Source organism: Tachysurus vachellii, chromosome 18, assembly GCF_030014155.1.
Source record: "Tachysurus vachellii isolate PV-2020 chromosome 18, HZAU_Pvac_v1, whole genome shotgun sequence".
In the NCBI taxonomy this organism is placed as follows: Eukaryota; Metazoa; Chordata; class Actinopteri; order Siluriformes; family Bagridae; genus Tachysurus; species Tachysurus vachellii.
In genome coordinates this window covers 19,787,057-19,801,415 of record NC_083477.1, presented here as the reverse complement: position 1 = coordinate 19,801,415, position 14,359 = coordinate 19,787,057, and the positions used below count along the sequence as shown (strand labels likewise).

General features: G+C 36.0%; 1 pseudogene; it reads right to left on the bottom strand.

Moving 5' to 3' along the window:
- Positions 1–4,556: 4,556 nt before the first annotated feature.
- Positions 4,557–12,653, bottom strand: LOC132861397 (aerolysin-like protein; annotated as a pseudogene).
- Between the last annotated feature and the right edge of the window lie 1,706 nt (positions 12,654–14,359).

Below are 14,359 nucleotides of genomic sequence, written 5' to 3'. Positions count from 1 at the left end.
TATTATTATTTTGACTTAATAAATTGTTTTCTATACTTCTACACTTTCTCCACTATAATTATTATCTATTCCTTTAGACTTTGTCCACTTTGGCCATAACATCTACTACATAACACACTGTTTCTAGCTGTTTCTAACACACATAACTAGCTGTTTAATATACAGTACAGGACACCTGGACATCACAGCCATGTGTACAGTATGTCCCCAAAGTGTTCCAGCAAAACTGATGAACACAGTGAGCTCCTTTTTCTCTTCGTTGGTCCCTGAAGCATATGTACCTTCAACACCAATAGTTAATTTATATCTTGATTCTGGTAGAACATGGACTTAATTTCTCCAACAGCCACTTTGGGTATCACATCAGGAATAGTGGGATACACAACATTGGTAAGATCAGCAGTGAGATGAATAAACCATATTCAAGCCCATTACTATAATAAAATACCAGCGGAATTCAATGACATTAAATAAAATAAAACCAGTCATTGTTAACATTGTTCAATTAATGTGTTCACACCTAATGAGGATTATCTATCTATAGGCTTTAGATCAGGGTTTTGTAGTAGATGTTATGGCCAAAGTGGACAAAGTCTAAAGGCATAGATAATAATTATAGTGGAGTTTAAATTTGCTCAATTAGTGTATGAGTGTTTGTTTACTCCATAGTAACATTTTACTGGGAAGACTGGGACTTGAAGCAGATCTTTCCAAGGCTATAAAACTCGAACAGGAAAACTGTTTTGTGGTAGTGCTCAGGAAGAATCTAGAATAATACATAATTATGGAAAAAACAAGTCAGAAGCTTAGTTTAAATTAAGACTGACTTTATTGATGTAAATTATAACAGATTATAATCTTCTGTAGATGTAAAAGGAAAAGAATCAAATTGTTACACAAAGCTACAGTCAAACTAAATATTAAAAACCATGAATTTAAATGTTTTATTTATTACTCAAAAATGTCCTTTGGCGGCGCGGAATCCTCGCCTTTGTTTCGGCTTTGTATTGTCTTCGTGTGCTCTGTCTTGCTTTTTAACCTGATAAAATAAATAAATAATTCTTCTGACAAAGAAACATGGCTAAGGAGAGTTTTGTTTAAGATTAAATAAAGGGAAGCATCTGCTACTACTGAATTTCATAAATCAGTATTCAGACATCAGAAGTAACTAATAAACAAGGTGTAATGTAATAAAGTGGAGTCCTACAGAGCTTTATGTCTCTGATGCCACACCAATTTACTTTACCAGTACTAACACATTTTATTTATTAATGATTAATGCACTGAAAAACCACACTGTAGTAGAAAATGATCAGAATTAAGCTTTCATAATACGAGTTAAACATTATCATATACAGTAACTATAATGCTGTAATACTATAATCTACATACACAGTTAATAACCTACATAATGTAATCAAGAACAAACTGCACACTTATAAGAAACCTTATCCCACACCTCTATGTAACAGGTGTGTGTGTGTGTGTGTGTGCTCATGCTGTTTGCAGGAATTGCCTAGGGGTTAATACCATTACACTGTCAGAACACTCAAGAATCAACAAAACAGAACATGAACAGACACTTTTGATGACACCTTGCCATGGAATCATGGTTTCTGTAATAGTTCCATTGGATCTACAGTAAATGAAGACCTCTTCATTTAACTTGTGTGTGTTTAATTCATTAAATTTATTAATTTATTTACAGGTGTGTGTGTGTGTGTGTGTGTGTGTGTGTGTGTGTGTGTGTGTGTGTGTGTGTGTGTGAGCCCATGCTGTCTGTTGGAATTTGGACTTCATAGAATTCGACTTAGACAAGTTCTTTTTCCCTTTCAGAGTTTTATTCCCTTCAACTGTCAGAATATTTGAGAATGCACAAGGAAGAATAGAGCATAAAAATCTACAATGTCTTCTCTATTGCATTAGATAGAAGCTCTATAGGCTTTAGATCAGGGTTTTGGGAATGTTCTATCAAAAAGCGTCTGGTCTGCATTGGATCATTATCCTGCTTAAAAAAAATCACATTTCATCAATAAAACACAACCTGACCAACATCAATGTAGTAACAAAAAGATCCAGCCATGTTCATATGTGTAATTTAAAGTACCCTGATAGATGAGTTTGCCATCAGACATCTTTACATTTTAAAATGCTGCTACAACTGTTTTTGCAGAACAAACAGACTGTATACTGGGTGGTGTCATAGTTATCAAGTCCATGTCCTACAAGAACATCACTCCTGAAACGCAAGAATACAAACTTTAGATATCCAGAAAAATCACCCAAACATCCTCCTGAGCTCTTACCAGCAAACTGGAATTCACATTCACATGAGTCCTTCACAATGATCCAATGCAGACCAGATGCTTTTTGATAGAGCCTACAGAGCTTCTATGGAATACAATAGAAAAGACATTGTAGATTTTTGATGCTTTATCATAAACAGACTGAATATTTTTTGGTTTGGAGAAAAATTCCACCGTAACAGAAACCATGATTCTACTAATTAACTAAATAGTAAATCACCCCATTGTGCATTTTAAGCTTTAAGAAAATAACATCTGGGGGAAAAGACTTGTGACCATATCGTGACCAAATACAATATCTAATGCAGTACACAGTAAAATGAAACGTTTGTCCAGGACCCTGGTGCTACATAAAGACACCGACCTACATGAGACAACACAGAACTAATTAATCTATCGACATAAAGAGACAGTGCAAACAGACATATAAATATATAAATAAATATAAATATAATAAATTACAATATATTTAAAAAATATTTATAGAATTGAATTCAAAGCTTGTTAGGCTGCACCAAGCATTTTGTTTGATTCATTCACAACCACGTTTCCATCAGAGTATGGAATTCTTGATTCACTGGCTTTATTGACTAGATGGATAATCAGACTCAATAAATGCAGTGAGAACTAATGATAAGAAAATAAGACAAATGCAAAATACAAAGGACATTATTATTATTATTGAACAGAAATACAAACAGAAATATAAATAAATCACATGTATCATTAACAGAACTTCTTTGGCCACTTATTACAACAGGAGAACTTTATCTTGTACCTGATGTCTCTTTCTATCAAAGTTGTTGCTTGAAAAACAAAAACTTTCCCTGTTTCAGCATGTGCCTGGCAGCACCTTCTTCCTGCATCACTCTCTGTCACAATTTTCATAATAAAAGTCTTTTGCCCCCTCCTCGAACCGCCACCTTATTGTGGTGGAGGGGTTTGCGTGCCTGAATGATCCTAGGAGCTATGTTGTCTGGGGCTTTCTGCCCCTGGTAGGGTCTCCCAAGACAAACAGGTCCTGGGTGACGGGCCAGACAAAGAGCGGTTCAAATACCCCTTATGAGGAATTTAATAGCAAGGTCCGTGACGTCGCCGGGGCCCCACCCTGGAGCCAGGCCCGGGGTTGGGGCTCGCATGCGAGCGCCTGGTGGCCGGGTCTTACCCCACGGGACCCGGCCGGGCTCAGCCCGAAGGAGCGACGTGGGGCCGATCTCCTGTGGGCCCACCACCTGCAGGAGGAACCATAAGGGACTGGTGCAATGTGGATTGGGTGGCAGTCGAAGGCGGGGGCCTCGGCAACCCAATACCTGGACACGGAATCTGTCTCTAGGGACATGGAATGTCACCTCGCTGGGGGGGAAGGAGCCTGAGCTGGTGCGGGAGGTTGAGAGATACCTACTAGAGATAGTTGGGCTTGCCTCCACGCACAGCTTGGGCTCTGGCACCCAACTCCTTAAGAGAGGCTGGACTCTCTACTACTCTGGAGTTGACCGCGGTGAGAGGCGGTGGGCTGGTGTGGGCTTGCTCATAGCCCCCCAGGTCAGCACCCATGTTTTGGAGTTCACCCCGGAGAACGAGAGGGTCGTTTCCCTGCGCCTTCGGGTCAGGGATAGGTCTCTCACTGTTATTTGTGCTTACGGGCCAAATGGCAGTGTAGAGTACCCGACCTTCTTGGCGTCTCTGGAAGGGGTGCTGGAAAGTGCTCCGACAGGGGACTACATCGTTCTACTGGGGGACTTCAACGCTCATGTGGGCAGCGACAGTGACAATAGATATATATAATTGAAACTAAGCTTCTGACTTGTTTTTTCCATAATTATGTATTATTCTAGATTCACTACCACAAATCCCAGTCTTCCCAGTAAAATGTTATTATATCTTGGAGTAAACAAACACTCATACACTATTTTATCACATTTAAATTAATTCATATTATTATTTTGACTTAAGTATATTTTTTCTATATTTCTACACCTTCTCCACTATAATTGAGCATCTCAATGCTCCTGTGCACAAAGCCAGTTCCATGAAGATCTCCATGATGTGTTGGAGGTTGGAGTGGAAGATCTCGAGTGTCCTATAAAGAGCCCCGACTCTGAATGGGTGAATCTTTTGGTTGATTTTTTCCTCCCAATCTCTGTGCACATCCCTGTGCTTTGACAACAGGGTAATAAAACCGAACAATATTCAAAAATGTGGCTTTGCACCACTGGAAGACCAGCAGAATAATTCAAATCACATTTTTTTTATTGGTTTACAGGTTAGAAAAAAAAAAATCAACTAAAAAAATCACCCATTCCACCAAATGCAGGATAAACATGAAGATGCAAGATCATATAAGTCACAGCTGGACTCCAGTGTTCCACACACACAGCTCCAGTCAGCAAGAACTTTACTGAGATACTGAGTACAGTGATACATAATGCACTAAATACGTCCCATACATCTGTAACATTGATTATTAAACATTATCAAATATGAGTACACATTTTGTAGTTAAAATATTTATAAAATTGAATTTAAAGCTTGTTAGGCTGCACCAAGCATTTTGTTTGATTCATTCACAACCACTTTTCCATCAGCGTATGCGACACCCTTGTAGGTTCCACTGGTTTTACACTCCAGCACACTGCCATTATAGCAGGTAATCTTCATGATGCCAGTGAATGGGAGGTCAACTGTAGCCTGGCCAAGTGTGACGCGCACATCCACAGTTTTACCTGCAGGAACTTTAACAGGAAATGAGAAGAGCTCCATTTTCTCTGTACTGATGTCTAAAGAATATGTACCCTCAACTCCAATTTTTAATTCATATGTTGTTTTCCCCTCTGCAAGAAATGGAATTCCTGCACTTACTGTCAGGCTCACTGTGAATTCCATATTGCCCTTAAACAGTTTTTCTGTTTGAGTTTTAAAACCTTAAAAAGGTCTGCTTCAAGTCCCAGTCTTCCCAGTAAAATGTTACTACATTGCTGGAGTAAACAAACACTCATACACTATTTCAAGTTACAGACACTCATGAAAAACTGATGCTGATTATCTGGGAAACGTCTCTAACAGCAGTCAAAATGTCATTGTTTGTGTCAAACAAGTTGTGAATTTGATGTAACAGTAAAACAGGAGATCATGATTTACTCTGTGCTCAAAGTGATGCTCGCAGCTCCAGTGGTTTTCTCTGTGGGTGAACAAGGATGATGGTGAACAATTCCAGGATATGTTTACACTACTTCAGCATATTTTAAATTATTAATGTAAATTATGAAATGTTACTTTTGAACATTTTGTCTACTTTGACTATAAAGTGTAACACAGTGTTCCACACCGTACTTATGTCAATATCAGTGACAAATATTACCTATTCTTATCTATTCTGTTTGTTTCTACAATGTGTGTACTCATATTTGTAGTCAGCGACCCACAACTTTGATTAATAAAACATTCTTTACAAAAAATTTCATTTTTTTGCTGTAAGATTTGTATTTAATTCCTTTTACTTATCAGGAAGATTATATTCTGTTAGGATTTCAATCACTAAAACCCTTCTCAATAGAAACTAATGCTTTGACTCCTGGACTGTTCTAGATGCTTCCCGAACCCCAGCGTCCCAGTGAACCGTGTCTTAACAAGGATAACAGAGGAAAACCTCTGGAGAAGCACAATGTCTACATGACTGGATGTGCTCTTTATCACTATTGTAATTAAGTTTCACTTTAACTCGATTAAACCTATTCACTAAGTTCCTTTTCACTCAATTTCTTAACACTGTATCACTAAAACTTTAGGTCCAGCAAAAAGATACCCTTAGTTGTGAACACGTCTAAAAAAAATGAATGAAAATCCTTGGTCTTGTCATTTCTTGGGTTTGACTGATAATCAGAATATTTGAAAATCTCCTACAGTGAGATTAACTGCAGCAGGAAAGTGAAAAGTATTTTTTTTTTAAAGTGGGGAAAAGAGCAGTAGCCAGATATTATTTACGAAAAAGGAAAGAAAATAAAAGTGTGTAAATTAAACACTGACACAGGCAAGAAAAATGAAGTATGTCACTGGAATCAGGTAACATATTCATTATTTTGTGTGTATTTATCTGTCCTGCTGCAGTTAGTCTTTAACATGAACGCATTTTCTTTCGGTAATAAGACTGTAACTGACATCGAACGCAGTTTATTTTATTTAAATGGGCTTCTTTATTGTTATGATGTTTTTGTTTGAATACTTTTCCTATAGAAACTGATTGAAAGGCAAGAGACTTTTATTATGAAAATTGTGACAGAGAGTGGTGCACGAAGAAGGTGCTGCCAGGCACATGCTGAAACAGGGAAAGTTTTCGTTTTTCAAGCAACAACTTTGATAGAAAGAGACATCAGGTACAAGATAAAGTTCTCCTGTTGTAATAAGCGGCCAATGAAGTAAGTTCTGTTAATGATACATGTGATTTATTTGTATTTCTGTTTGTATTTCTGTTCAATAATAATAATAATGTCCTTTGTACTTTGCGTTTGTCTTATTTTCTTATCATTAGTTCTTACTGCATTTATTGAGTCTGATTATCCATCTGGTTGACAATAAAGCCAGTGAATAAAGAATTCCATACTCTGATGGAAAAGTGGTTGTGAATGAATCAAACAAAATGCTTGGTGCAGCCTAACAAGCTTTGAATTCAATTCTATAAATATTTTTATATTCATATAATTTAGCCAAAAAATGTGTTCTCATATTTGTTAATGTTTAATAATCAATGTTACAGATGCACAGTATGGGACGTATTTAGTGCATTATGTATCACTGTACTCAGTATCTCAGTAAAGTTCTTGCTGACTGGAGCTGTGTGTGTGGAACACTGGAGTCCAGCTGTGACTTATATGATCTTGCATCTTCATGTTTATCCTGCATTTGGTGGAATGGGTGATTTTTTTAGTTGATTTTTTTTTCCTAATCTGTACCAATAAAACCAATAAAAAAATGTGATTTGAATTATTCTGCTGGTCTTCCAATGGTGCAAAGGCATATTTTTTGATTACTAAAATAAATCTTTACAAAACATTTGGAGTAATAAATAAAACATCTCATTTCATGTTTTTTATATTTACTTTGACTGTAGCTTTGTGTGATATCTGGACTTGATTATTTTCCTTTCACATTTTCAGAAGATTATAATCTGTTATAATTTCCATCAATAAAATGAGTCTCAATTGAAACTAAGCTTCTGACTTGTTTTTTCCATAATTATGTATTATTCTAGATTCTTCCTGAGCACTACCACTAAACAGTTTTCCTGTTCGAGTTTTAAAACCATCAAAAGGTCTGCTTCTAGTCCCAGTCTTCCCAGCATACAATGATTATTCCTGGGACTGAACAGAAGTGTTAGTTTGCACGGGCCTCAATAATTTTAATTTCTTTATACACATAGGCTATAAATACAGTATGCTTATAAATCATAAAGCGATGTTAGTAAAGGCCCCGTTCGGTTGTTTAGCCTGTGATAATGACACAATGCTCAAATTATTACTATTATTTTATCAGTAGGCCTATGTAGAAAACCAGCAGGCTAAGTATTACATTAAGATTTAAAGACTAAAAGAACTAACAGAGGGGGCACGGTGGCTTAGTGGGTAGCACGTTCGCCTCACACCTCCAGGGTTGGGGGTTCGATTCCCACCTCCACCTTGTGTGTGTGGAGTTTGCATGTTCTCCCCGTGCCTCTGGGGTTTCCTCTGGGTACTCCGGTTTCCTCCCCTGGTTCAAAGACATGCATGGTAGGTTGATTGGCATCTCTGGAAAATTGTCCGTAGTGTGTGATTGCGTGAGTGAATGAGAGTGTGTGTGTGCCCTGCGATGGGTTGGCACTCTGTCCAGGGTGTATCCTGCCTTGGTGCCCGATGATGCCTGAGGTAGTTCGGATAAGCGGTAGAAAAAGAAGATGAACTAACAGAAGTATTACTTTGCATATCAATAATTTTAATTACACACACACACACACACACAGTAGGCTACAATATGCTACAAATAGCCTAAATTATTGCACAAAAAAAACAATATTATTTAGTTGTAGCCATATTTTTATATAAATAGATTTATTTATAGGTTCACAGGTTCTCTCAGGTTCACAATTCTTTTTTTGTGACAAAAAAATTATTACCTCAATTTGCATCGTTTCATCAATCATGCTAAAATTAGCCTATAGCATAAACTTGTAAAATGACATTATTTGTATTTTTAAAAACAACTGACTAAAACTTTAGTTTTTACAATATTAGCATGTCAAATTAACAAAACTGTTTTGTTATGAGTATTACAGTATTTCTCTGTTTTTGATACCAAAAATTTTAAGAAATAATTTTGATTATAATCACATATTGTAATTGTAAACATAACAAAATATTATGTTTAATAGTTTACAAAATTTCACTGTGAATTAAACAAAAAAAATATGTTTTTGGGCTTACAATATTTTCTGTAAGGATTTTACATAGTTTTTAGTAATCTTCACACACACCTGTTACATAGAGGTGTGGGATAAGGTTCCTTGTAAGTGTGCAGTTTATTCTTGATCACATTATGTAGGTTATTAACTGTGTATGTAGATTATAGTATTACAGCATTATAGTTACTGTATATGATAATGTTTAACTCATATTATGAAAGCTTAATTCTGATCATTTTCTATTACAGTGTGGTTTGTCTGTGCATTAATCATTAATAAATAAAATGTGTTAGTACTGTTAAAGTAAATTGGTGTGGCATAAGAGACAAAAGCTCTGTAGGACTCCACTTTATCATATTACACATTGTTTATTATTTACTTCTGATGTCTGAATACTGATTTATTAGTAGTAAATTTAGTAGTAGTGGTTTAGCAGTAGCTGATGCGTCCCTATATTTAATCTTAAACAAAACTCTTCAGAAGAATCAGAAGAATTCTTTTTTATTTTATCAGGTTTAAAAAGCAAGACAGAGCACACGAAGACAAAACAAAGGCGAGGATTCCGTGCTGCCAAAGGACATTTTTGACTAATAAATAAAACATTTAAATTCATGGTTTTTAATATTTAGTTTGACTGTAGCTTTGTGTAACAATTAGATTTTTTTTCTTTTACATTCTCAGAAGATTATAATCTGTTATAATTTACATCAATAAAAACAGTCTCAATTGAAACTAAGCTTCTGACTTGTTTTTTTCAGAATGATGTATTATTCTAGATTCTTCCTGAGCACTACCACAAGTCCCAGTCTTCCCAGTAAAATGTTTCTATATGTTGGAGTAAACAAACTCATACACTACTTGAGCACATTTAAACTAATTCATATTATTATTTTGACTTAAGTAAATTGTTTTCTATACTTCTACACTTTCTCCACTATAATTATTATCTATTTCTTTAAACTTTGTCCACTTTGGCCATAACATCTACTACATAACACACTGTTCCATAACGTGAACATGTCAATATTAGTGACACATGTTACTGGTAGCTACTTAACCTTGTCCAAGTTCTCTGTAGCTGTTTAATATACAGTACAGGACACCTGGACATCACAGCCATGTGTACAGTATGTCCCCAAAGTGTTCCACCAAAATGTAAAAATGTAATGGATATGTCACGATCTCCAAAACTTGAGAGCCCTGGTCATGAATACGAAGAGGACTCAATTAGTCATTGAACATTTTATTTGAAACCTTCAACCCAGTGTCTTTTTTCTTAAGGTTAGTTCAAACTGTTCAAAATACTTTTTGTTTGCTTGCAGAAATAAAATTTCGTTTACTCTGTAGCAGTTCATTGATTTCATAAATGCAACACACTACAGTTTTTCTATACTTTCCATAAAGGTAAAAAACGATATATGCAGCGTTATCTTCATTTTAGATGTCAAAAGGGTTTTGTGGCTCCCTGTGTTGTTGTTTTTTCTGTCAGAAACGGGTCCAAATGGCTCTTTGAGTGTTTAAGGTTGCCGACCCCTGGTCTAAAGGAATAAATAATAAAGTGTATAAGTATAAAAAAAAGTGTAGAATGTGTATAAGTATAATTTTTATTTTTTTTTTACTTAAGTCAAAATAATATCATTAATTTGTTTAAAAATGCTCAAGAAGTGTATTGGTGTTTATTTACTCCAGCATACAGAAACATTTTACTGGGAATACTGGGACTTGAAGCAGACCTTTTGGTGGTTTTACACTTCTAAAAGGAAAACTGTTTAGTGGTAGTGCTCAGGAAGAATCTAGAATAATAAACAATTATAGAAAATATTAGTCAGAACATTGGATTCAATTGAGACTAATTTTATTGATGGAAATTATAACAGATTATAATCTTCTGAATATGTGAAAGGAAAATAATCAAGTCCAGATATCACACAAAGCTACAGTCAAAGTAAATATAAAAAACATGAAATGAGATGTTTTCTTTATTACTCTAAATGTTTTATAAAGATTTATTGTATTAATCAACAAAATGTGGTTTTGCACCATTGGTAGACCAGCGGAATAAATCAAATCACTGTTTTCTTTGGTTTACAGATTTTAAAAAAATCAACTAAAAAAAATCACCCATTCCACCAAATGCAGGATAAACATGAAGATGCAAGATCATATAAGTCACAGCTGGACTCCAGTGTTCCACACACACAGCTCCAGTCAGCAAGAACTTTACTGAGATACTGAGTACAGTGATACATAATGCACTAAATACGTCCCATACATCTGTAACATTGATTATTAAACATTATCAAATATGAGTACACATTTTGTAGTTAAAATATTTATAGAATTGAATTCAAAGCTTGTTAGGCTGCACCAAGCATTTTGTTTGATTCCTTCACAACCACTTTTCCATTAGCGTAAGCGACACCCTTGTAGGTTCCAATGGTTTTATACTCCAGCACACTGTCATTACAGCAGGTAATCTTCATGATGCCAGTGAATGGGAGGTCAACTGTAGCCTGGCCACGTGTGATACCTGGAGGAACTTTAACAGGAAATGAGAAGAACTGAATTTTTTCTGTACTGGTCTCTGAAGCATATGTACCCTCAACTCCAATGGTTAATTGATATCTTGATTTCCCCCCTGCAAGAAATGGAATTCCTGCATTTACTTCCAGGCTCACTGTGGATTTCACTTTTCCCTTAACAGACCAGGAGGATTTTTGGATGATTTTTTTGGAGGTCTCAATTGTAAATTCTTGAGTTTCAGAAGTGTTGTTCTTGTAGGACATGGATTTGATCTCTCCAAAAGCCACTTTGGGTATCACATCATGAATGGTGGGATACACAACATTAATGAGCTGAGCAGAATTGACAGGTGATGAATATGAAGCCGAAGCGATCAATATCCCACCCTGACTGTCCTTTGATCCCCAAGCAGATCCCAGAAGCAACATCAACTGGAACTTCTGGTTTTAGACCACCTTTTGACATGCTTGCATAGAACTCTCGGGAGTGACTTGTCTTGAATTTGATTGCACCCAGACGTGTACCATCTTGATTTGGCCAAAGTGAAAGGGAGGTGAACTGCTCTCCATCTTCAAATGTAAACTCTTTCAGATTCCCAGCAGGCTTACCAAACTGCTCAGACCGGTCATCAGTAAGCCACACTTTCATGGATTTTATCATGTCGCTACCTTCCCAAACCTGGATCTTTTTCAACATGGTTCCATTTGCAGTGCCATTAAAATTGAAGGCACCTCCTCCCTGACCGCCAACTTCAACAACAGGTGCCAGGTATGACATGCTGTTCTTCTTGAGCCTAAAAAAAAACAAAGATGTCTCAGGAATTAACCTGATAAAATGAAAAATATTTTGTGATTCAGCTCATAAAACTTTATCAACCTTTTGTGTCATTGGATGTTGTTTATCTTTTTTTCATTTATTTTATTAGGTGACTTTATGCTTGCTAATAACCAGTGCATAGAGTTTGATAAAAATCATTCATTATTTATACATGGTTATTCTTTCCAAAAAAGTTTTCTTTAACTGAAATTAACTAACATGAATAAACCATGTTTAACCCCATTGCTATAATAAAACACAAGCGGATTTCACTTACATGAAAAAAAGTCGGTCATGTTAACATTGTTCAGTTAATGTGTTCACACCCAATGAGGATTTCGCACAACAGAAAATGTTCAGAATCGAGCTTTCATAATATGAGTTAAAGAAACCTTAAAATAAAGCATTAACACATACAGTAATTATAAAGCTATAATACTCTAATCTACATACACAGTTAATAACCTACATAATGTAATCAAGAATAAACTGCACACTTACAAGGAACTGAAGAAGCAGGTAGCAAAAAATGCCTTCTTTAAAAGACGTCTTGTGAAGGATGCAAGTTTGTGGATGAGACAGAAGCTTCGTGCTCTCATATTTATACCAGATAAAAAGGGTGGTTCTGAGCCTTACATCACACTTCAAAGTAACAAGTGTGTATTTGTTTGTGTGTCCATGCTGTTAGATGGAAATCAGATTTCACAAGCTTTTCACCCCTCAGTGATTATTTGGTTAATTAAACTGTCAGAAAGATCAATAATGTGGTTTATTATTTAGTAAACATTCCTTTGTGTCACGCAACCTTCATGTTTTCTGTAACAGATACAGTGGAATTTTGGAATTTTTCTCCAACCTACAAAGCTTTAATTCTGTGTATAATAAAGCATGAAAAATCTACAATGTCTTCTCTACTGCATTAGACAGAAGTTTTATAGGCTTTAGGTCAGGGATTTGGATTTATCACATTACACCTTGTTCATTAGTTACTTTTGATGTCTGAATACTGATTTATGATATTTCAGTGTTAAATTATCAAGTTAAGGCGTCCATAATTCAACTCTGTACATGATGATGTCAATAAAATCTTAGGGTCTCAGAGTTCTGAATTATGCCAGTTAACATCTACTTTTGTGTTAATAATAAAAAGAAAAAAACAAGTCTGTTGATCCCAAAGTTAAATGTTAGTGATGGTGTAACATAGGGGTCTCAGACACAGAGTGAGGTTCTATACAGTAAGAGTTGACATGAGGGAAGGAGGCACAATGGACAGAGTAGTATTCAGAGTAAACACACTTTAAACACCACGTATCAAAGACAGATAGAAGACTTAAAGACTTGGCAAATATGTAAAGGCAAGACAGGGTCATACACGATAAAGCTTTCCAGAATAACACAACTCAGAACTTACACATGTCTAAAGTTTCACACTGACATGCTAGCCCATGTGCTTTTTATATGGTGCTAACAGGAAGTGGGTGACGTAATCAGATTATTAGAACACAGAGGATGGCATTCTTTTGTAAAACGTTAATCTGGCCATTAGCATACATAAAGTCATCTAATAATACAGTTGTTTAATGAGTGAAATCAGTAAATAATATCAGCAGTAGCTCATGCTTCAGGCATTTTATTATCTTAACTACAAATCTTAAACATGCCTATTTATCAGAACAACTATTTTCATCCATCTTGAAATGCTTGTGTTTTTAAGGTTAAGAACAAGATGACGTCACACGTGGCCAATGTTGTTGTAGTTGGTGGAAATGGAGGAGATGATTTCAATTTTAATGACATTAAAAATGGAACCATGTTGAAAAAGATCAGGGTTTGGGTCTGTGAAACTACGGGGAAAGCCATGAAGGTGTTGCTTACTGATGGAAAGTCCAAACAGTTTAGTGTTCCTGCAGGGAATCTGCAAGAGTTTACATTTGAAGAAGCATTTCACCTCCCTTTCACTTTGGACAAATCAAAATATTACATGTCTGGGTGCGATGAAATTCAAGACAAGTCACTCCCGGGAGTTCTATGCAAGCGTGACAAATGGTAAGCTGCAACCAGAAGTTTCAGTTGATGTTGCCTCTGGGGATCTGCATGGGATTCAAAGGAGGTTCAGGGTCTCACATAGACTCCATTGTGTACAAGGCCCAGCAGAGGTTGTACTTCATTGGCCAGCTGAGGAAGTTCAACCTGCCACAGGATCTGCTGAAACAGTTCTACACTGCTATCATTGAATCCATCCTTTGCACTTCAATTACTGTTTGGTTCAGCTCAGCTACCAGATCTG